Source organism: Momordica charantia, assembly GCF_013281855.1.
Source record: "Momordica charantia cultivar OHB3-1 chromosome 7 unlocalized genomic scaffold, Mcharantia_2.0 BLBB01000007.1, whole genome shotgun sequence".
In the NCBI taxonomy this organism is placed as follows: domain Eukaryota; kingdom Viridiplantae; phylum Streptophyta; class Magnoliopsida; order Cucurbitales; family Cucurbitaceae; genus Momordica; species Momordica charantia.
In genome coordinates this window covers 5,211,454-5,218,371 of record NW_028275165.1, presented here as the reverse complement: position 1 = coordinate 5,218,371, position 6,918 = coordinate 5,211,454, and positions in this window count along the sequence as shown.

Below are 6,918 nucleotides of genomic sequence, written 5' to 3'. Positions count from 1 at the left end.
CTCTCCGGGGCTCCCCGAAGCTTCTCAGGACGCTTGAGTAGTTTTTCCATTCCAGACTCTTCGATGTTCGTTAGGATCTCGGAAATTGGAATCGTGGTCGGGGTGAAGCGTTCGTAAGGTCGGCTCCTGGTAGGTCCGTTCTCCGCCCTTCGATACCCAGCTCGGTCGCTGGAAAAGGATCCCTTGTCCTTGGACTTGAGATCTGCCCTTTCTATATCTTTTCCACTTCTGCCCCGGCCGATCTTTCGCTCCGGTCGGCCGGTTTTGGTTCGGAGGAGCTCCTGTCCATCGATGACCTTCTTCGCCTTCTGAAGCACCTCGGCGAAGGTGGCCGGGGCCTCCTCTCCAAGTTTCACCGTGAAGGCTTCGTCGGCTAGACCGGTGAGAAAGTAGCACATGGCCGAGTCATCGGAGCAGTGTGTGACCTTCAACTGCTCCTCCTGGAATCTGGTGACATATTCCCGCAGCGTCTCACCCTCCTTCTGTCTGATGGTGGCGAGATGGGTCGCTGTTTCTTTGTCATAATGCCGAGAAGAGAACTGGGCGAGGAACTCCCTTCTCAGCTGAGAGTAGGTCGAGATCGACCTGGCTGGCAGTCTCCGATACCACAATCGCGCGCTATCAGTAAGCGCGATCTGAAAGGCGCGGCATTTGATTGTGTCTGATGCCGCTTGGAAGTCCATGAGGCCTTCAAAGACCTCAACATAGTCCTTGGGGTCCCTCGACCCATCATAAGGCTTCACGGTAGGAGCTTTGAACTTCGGAGGGATCGGTGCTTCCAAAACGTCCGAGGTGAAGGGCGATTCTCCCAAGTCGCCATCGTTCAGTGAACCTTCTTTCTGCTCACATTTGGCTTTTAAGGCCTCCACCTGAGCATCGAGCTTGCCCCTCAGCTGGTCGAACTCCTCCCTTGTGATCACCCCTGCGGGAGTTGCTGGGTTGTGAGAGGATTCAGCCTGCTGGTTGGAGCTCCTGTGTGAGCGGGATGGTGACTGTCCTTTTCGGAGAGATGAGCCTCTCTTTTTGTTGAGATGCTCACGGAGGTCTCCCTTCTGGCGAGTGTGTCTCTCGCTCTCGTTGTCTTCGGGACGTTCCTCCTCGGCTGGGCCGAGGTGGGAACCCCTTTGCTCGCGTACGTCCACACGCGTCACTCGATTTTCAGATCGGGACCCTGCGCCTGCAGCTAGTATCATTTCGTTATACATTTCCTCCATGGACCGCATTTGTGTGCGCATTGCCTCCATTTCTCTCTGGAGTGCGTCAAAGTTCTCACTTGTTGGAGCCGGGGCTGGACCCTGGGTGCCCTTCTTAGAGGTCCCACCTCGGCCACGGGTGGCCTTGGATGTCCTCGGGTGCGCAGGCGGTAGAACAGGCGCGGTGATTAGTGCCGACCTGCGGAGGGGTTCTGTTGCTAGGCCGTCGTGACCTTGCCCCTCTACCGCTGCTGCTCCGACCTCCCTCTGGTGGGCATCGCTGGCAGCTAGGGTCCTTCGGTCTGCCGTATTGGTCGAGTTTGCGGGTTGAACCATTTTCGCTCGCATATTGGTTTAAAAGGATTGGGATGACTTAGATTGTCGTCCCCACAGACGACGCCAAATGTTTATGCAAGGATATGCACAACAGTGTATTTCTGATTGCAGCTCGAACTCGGCCTCCGGACCGATCTGAATACTTGGGCGGACCTGCACAAAAAGGTGAGCACTCCGACGATCAAGTCAGTATAGGTCGGATTCCCAGTTTAGTTCGAGGTCAGAAAATCATCGTACCTGATCGTGGAGTGAAGTCCTCTACTTATGGGTGGTAGTCCCGCTAATCTTGCTACGGTTAGACCCGGTAATCTCGGGACCGTCGGTTACTCCCGGTAATCTCGGGACCGACGGTTACACCCGATAATCACGCCGCTGACAGTAGCTCACATCGGCCCCCACCGAGCTTCCCGGTAGGTCGGACCTCGGCCAGGTTCACCTCGGCCCTTATACTTAGCATCTGTCAACGCTAGTGGTGGTGATCTCGGCGGTCCAAGCTGGGGATGACTCATGAGTCATCTTGGAGCACCAATAGGGGTCCTCCACGTGTCCATGGTATTCTCTTCCCCAAACATATCTGTTAATGTGCTGGAAATATATTTGAATCATACAAATTGGTTGAGACAAATATTAGATGAATGGATATTAGGTGGAAATTTAATGTAAAAGATAAAAATCATTATTTTTAAAATTTCATGGAATAGAATGGACATCTTGAGAAAATGGTTTTTTTCTAAAGTTATGTACAAAAATTGACATTTTAATTTTTAATCACAAAATGGAATAAAATCAAAAGTTCATATACTAAAATAAAATTTAAAAAAAAATTTGAATGCTTATTTTGTAATTATGAACAAAAATTAATATTTTAATACTTTAAAGGCAAAAATGAATAAAGTTGAAAGTTCGAACAAAAATTTGAATGGTGACTATGTTGTTTGGAAAACACTTCTAAAAATAGTTTTATAATTTTAAAATAAAATAGATTTCTGATGTTGAAAATTATATGGCTACATAGTTTCTAAAGACAATATCCAAAACATGAATGGCAGAAAACATAAATGGTATTTTGCTATTTTCACGTGTTTTTATATTGTTTTGTTAAGTTTACTATTCACATATAATAATTAATGATTTTTTAAATATAATTTGATTCCCACATTTATATTTTCAAAGTAATTATAATGAATAAATAAAAATCCAATAACAGACAATATTTTAAATTTCAATATCAATAAAAATGTTGAGGTCTCGGTTTTATGAAATATCAATAAAGATGTTGAGGTCTCAGTTTTATTAAATATATATTTCTAAAAAATGTGTAAAAAAATTTAATTAAAAAAAGAGCAGTTAAAATTTTTTGTTATTAAGATTATGTCTGTATCGGGGATATTTTTTTATATTTTGTCAATTTTTTATAATATAATGAAAATGTCATTCACCCACACGTTGATGTCAAACCATGAATATATAAATGGACAGTTGTAAATATGTCAAGAACATTTAGTAAAATTAGTAAAATAACAACCACATTTAGTTTTTTCAAGTATAGCACTTTAAAAAAAACAGATGTTTATGCAAAGATGTGCACAACAGTGTGTTCCTGATTGTAGCTCGAACTCGGCCTCCGTACCGACCTGAACACTTGGGCGAACCTGCACAAAAAGGTGAGCACTCCGACGATCAAGTCAGTATAGGTCGGATTCCAAGTTTAGTCCGAAGCCAGAAATCATCGTACCTGATCGGGGAGTGAGGTCCTCTACTTATGGGTGGCGGTCCCGCTAATCTCGCGACGGTTACATTCGGTAATCTCGGGACCGTCGGTTACACCCGGTGATCTCGGGACCGACGGTTACGCCTGATAATCACGCCGCAGACAGTCGCTCACATCGGCCCCTACCGAGCTCCCCGGTAGGTCAGACCTGGGCCAGGTTCACCTCGGCCCTCATACTTAGCTTTCGTCGGCGTTGGTGGCAGCCATCTCGGCTATCCGAGCTGGGCATGACTCATGGGCCATCTTGGAGCACCAATAGGGGTCCTCCACGTGTCCAGGGTATTTTCATCCCCAAACAACAGAGGTCCAATTTTAAAATGACAACTTTACCCGAATGATATACATCTATCATATATTTGTAATATATTTGTAATATATCAAACTACTGATACATGTATATGGCCAAAACGAGCATAGCTCAGCGGTAATTGACATATACTGATATACATCTAATATACTACTGATATAAGTGAAACTTTTTGCTATATTTGAAAATTTAAAAAGTAGTAATATATTTTGAAATACATGAAAGATTTTTGCTACCTAGTGTAATTTTCCATATATAAAAGTGTACACATATCAAAAAAAATTTTAATACTCTCACCATAAAATATATTTTATTTTTTAGTAATAGTTATTTTGAGTAATCTTAAATGAGCGTAGACCATATACCCCAACTAATTATAAATTCTGTTGTCAGACTTCTTACATTTCTAAAATCAAATCGTGGCTAGTAAATTTTCACTTGCATAAAATCATAAAATTTTCAATAAAGTTTTCTCGGAAAAACGGATCTAACACATCAGAGAAAGAAAATATTTACATTTCAAATATTTAATCCACAATGACAACAAAGTGTGCGTCATCACACGCTATTTCAGAAACTATTCTATTAATCAAAATCATATAAAATTTTAAAGTAATGTACGTCATAAAAAGAATCTGAAGATCTTCCTTTTGGTGGCCGACTTGAAGAGCTCCTCTAAGGGCCGACCTAAAGAGCTCTCTGAGAGCTAACCTGAAGGTCTTACCTGAAGAGCTCCCTGAGGGCCGACCTGAAGGCCTTCCCTAAAGGCCGATCTGAAGGTCTTCCCTGAATATCATTCAAGGGAGGAACGACCTTCCATACTTAGCCAAATTCCAGATGATAAGAGTATGAACTGGAACAGCTACTCCCAACATGCCGACCTTGGTCCCGACATGCTCAACCGCTGGTCGGATTCCTTGTCGGGTACCTCAACCTATAAATAGGACACTTCACTCTTCAGTTAGATATCGTATTCTAGCTCGGCCTTCATACTAAGGTCGGACTCAAAACTGAATTGAGCGTCGGAGTGTTTGTTCCCTTGTGCAGGTCTTTCCTCGCCAAGTGGCCTTCAGCTCATCCCAGTCAGCCGACGTTGACTCTTTGAGCTGGTCATCCCTTTCCAAGGATACTCAAGCTCTTCCCGCGGTCATACCTGGAGCAGGTCAAGCTCTCCCGACGGTCATACCTGGAGTAGGTCGAGCTCTTCCGCATGGCCAACCTTGGCCAGGTCATACCCCGTCACATTTTTTGCATAAACATTTGGCGCCATCTATGGGGAAGGACATTTGAAGTCATTCCTACCAAACAAAGCTATGACACGCACGAAACCATCCAATATCCACGTTTCAATGAAGATCTCTGAGATGTTTTCAAGGACCGAGCTAGGCGATCGACATGTAAACAATGATAGCTCAACCTCGCCTAGAGGAAGAGCTTCATCTCAACTCTACCCCACCTAGAGGAAGAACTTCATGTCAGATAACTCAACCTCGTCAAGAGGAAGAGTTTCATCTCAGCTCATCCCCGCCTTGTGGAAAAGCTTCATCTCAGCTAATCTCGGATAGAGGAAGAGCTGCCATCAGATAACCCAACCTCACCAAGAGGAAGAGTTTCATCTCAGCTCATCCCGGTTAGAGGAAGAGCTGCCATCAAATAACTCAACCTCGCCAAGAGGAAGAGTTTCATCTCAGCTCATCCCGGTTAGAGGAAGAGCTGTCATCAAATAACTCAACCTCGCCAAGAGGAAGAGTTTCATCTCAGCTCATCCCGGATAGAGGAAGAGCTGCCATCAGATAACTGAACCTTGCCAAGAGGAAGAATTTCGTCTCAACTCATCCCGGTTAGAGGAAGAGCTGCCATCAGATAACTGAACCTCGCCAAGAGGAATAGTTTCATCTCAGCTCATCTCGGTTAGAGGAAGAGCTGCCATCAGATAACTCATCCTCGCCAAGAGGAAGAATTTCATCCCAGTTCATCCCCTCCTTAGGGAAGAGCTCAATCTCAGCTCATTCCGACAAGAGGAAGAGCTTAATCTCAGCTCATTCCGACAAGAGGTAGAGCTCCATCTCAGCTCATTCCCACCTAGAGGAAGAGCTCCATTTCAGCTCATCCCCACCAAGAGGAAGAGCTTCATTTCAGCTCATTCCCGCCTAAAAGAAGAGCTTCATCTCAGCTCATCCCTAGCAAGAGAAAGAGCTGCCATCACCATAACTCAACCTCACCAAGAGGAAGAGCTCGATCTCAATTAATTCTCGCCTAGAGGAAGAGCTTCATCTTAGCGTAACTACACCTAGAGGAAGAGCTTCATTTCAGCTCATCCCCGCCAAGAGGAAGAACTTCATTTCAGCTCATCCCCGCCAAGAGGAAGAGCTTCATTTTAGCTTATTCCCGCCTAGAGGAAGAGCTTCATCTCAGCTCATCCCCGGCAAGAGCAAGAGCTGCCATCATCATAATTCAACCTCGCCAAGAGGAAGAGCTCGATCTCAACTCATTCCTGCCTAGAGGAAGAGCTTCATCTTAGCTCAACTTCGCCTAGAGGAAGAGCTTCGTCTCAACTCATCCTCGGCAAGAAAAAGAGTTGTCATCATCATAATTCAACTTCGCCAAGAGAAAGAGCTCCATCTCAGCTCATCCCCGACTAGAGGAAGAGTTGCCATCAGGCAGATCACCCTCATCCAAAGGAAGAACTTTGATTGTTTGATCATATTTGATCCACCATGGCAGATCCAACTTAGGAGCTGTCGACCTACATTCCAATGGGGGTCAAGTACTCCCACATGGCATAAGTGCCAAGGTACAATTAAAAACCAAATTCAAGCCTCTAAACTTCCGAGTTCGAGGTGAGATGTAGTCTTATAAAAGAAAATTCAAACCTCTGAACTTACGAGTTCGAGGTGCGATGTAATTCCATAAAAGAACATTCAAACCTCTAAACTTACGAGTTTGAGGTGCGATGTAATTTGATAAAAGAAAATGCAAACCTCTAAACTTATGAGTTCGAGGTGCGATGTAATTTGATAAAAGAAAATTCAAATCTCTAAATTTACGAGTTCGATGTGCGATGTACGAAAAATTACGACAAGTTCAAAATTACAAAGATGAGATTGAATTCACCCAATATAAAGTATGTAGGTCCTACTCCAACTCCTAAGCGCCTAGCTTAGGCCGAGCTTTTCAGCTCTTACTCCAACTCCTAAGCATCTAGCTTAGGCCGAGCTTCTCAGCTCCTACTCCAACCCTAAGCGCCAAGCTTAGGTTGAGCTTCTCAGCTCTTACTCCAACCCTAAACGCCAAGCTTAGGCTGAGCTTCT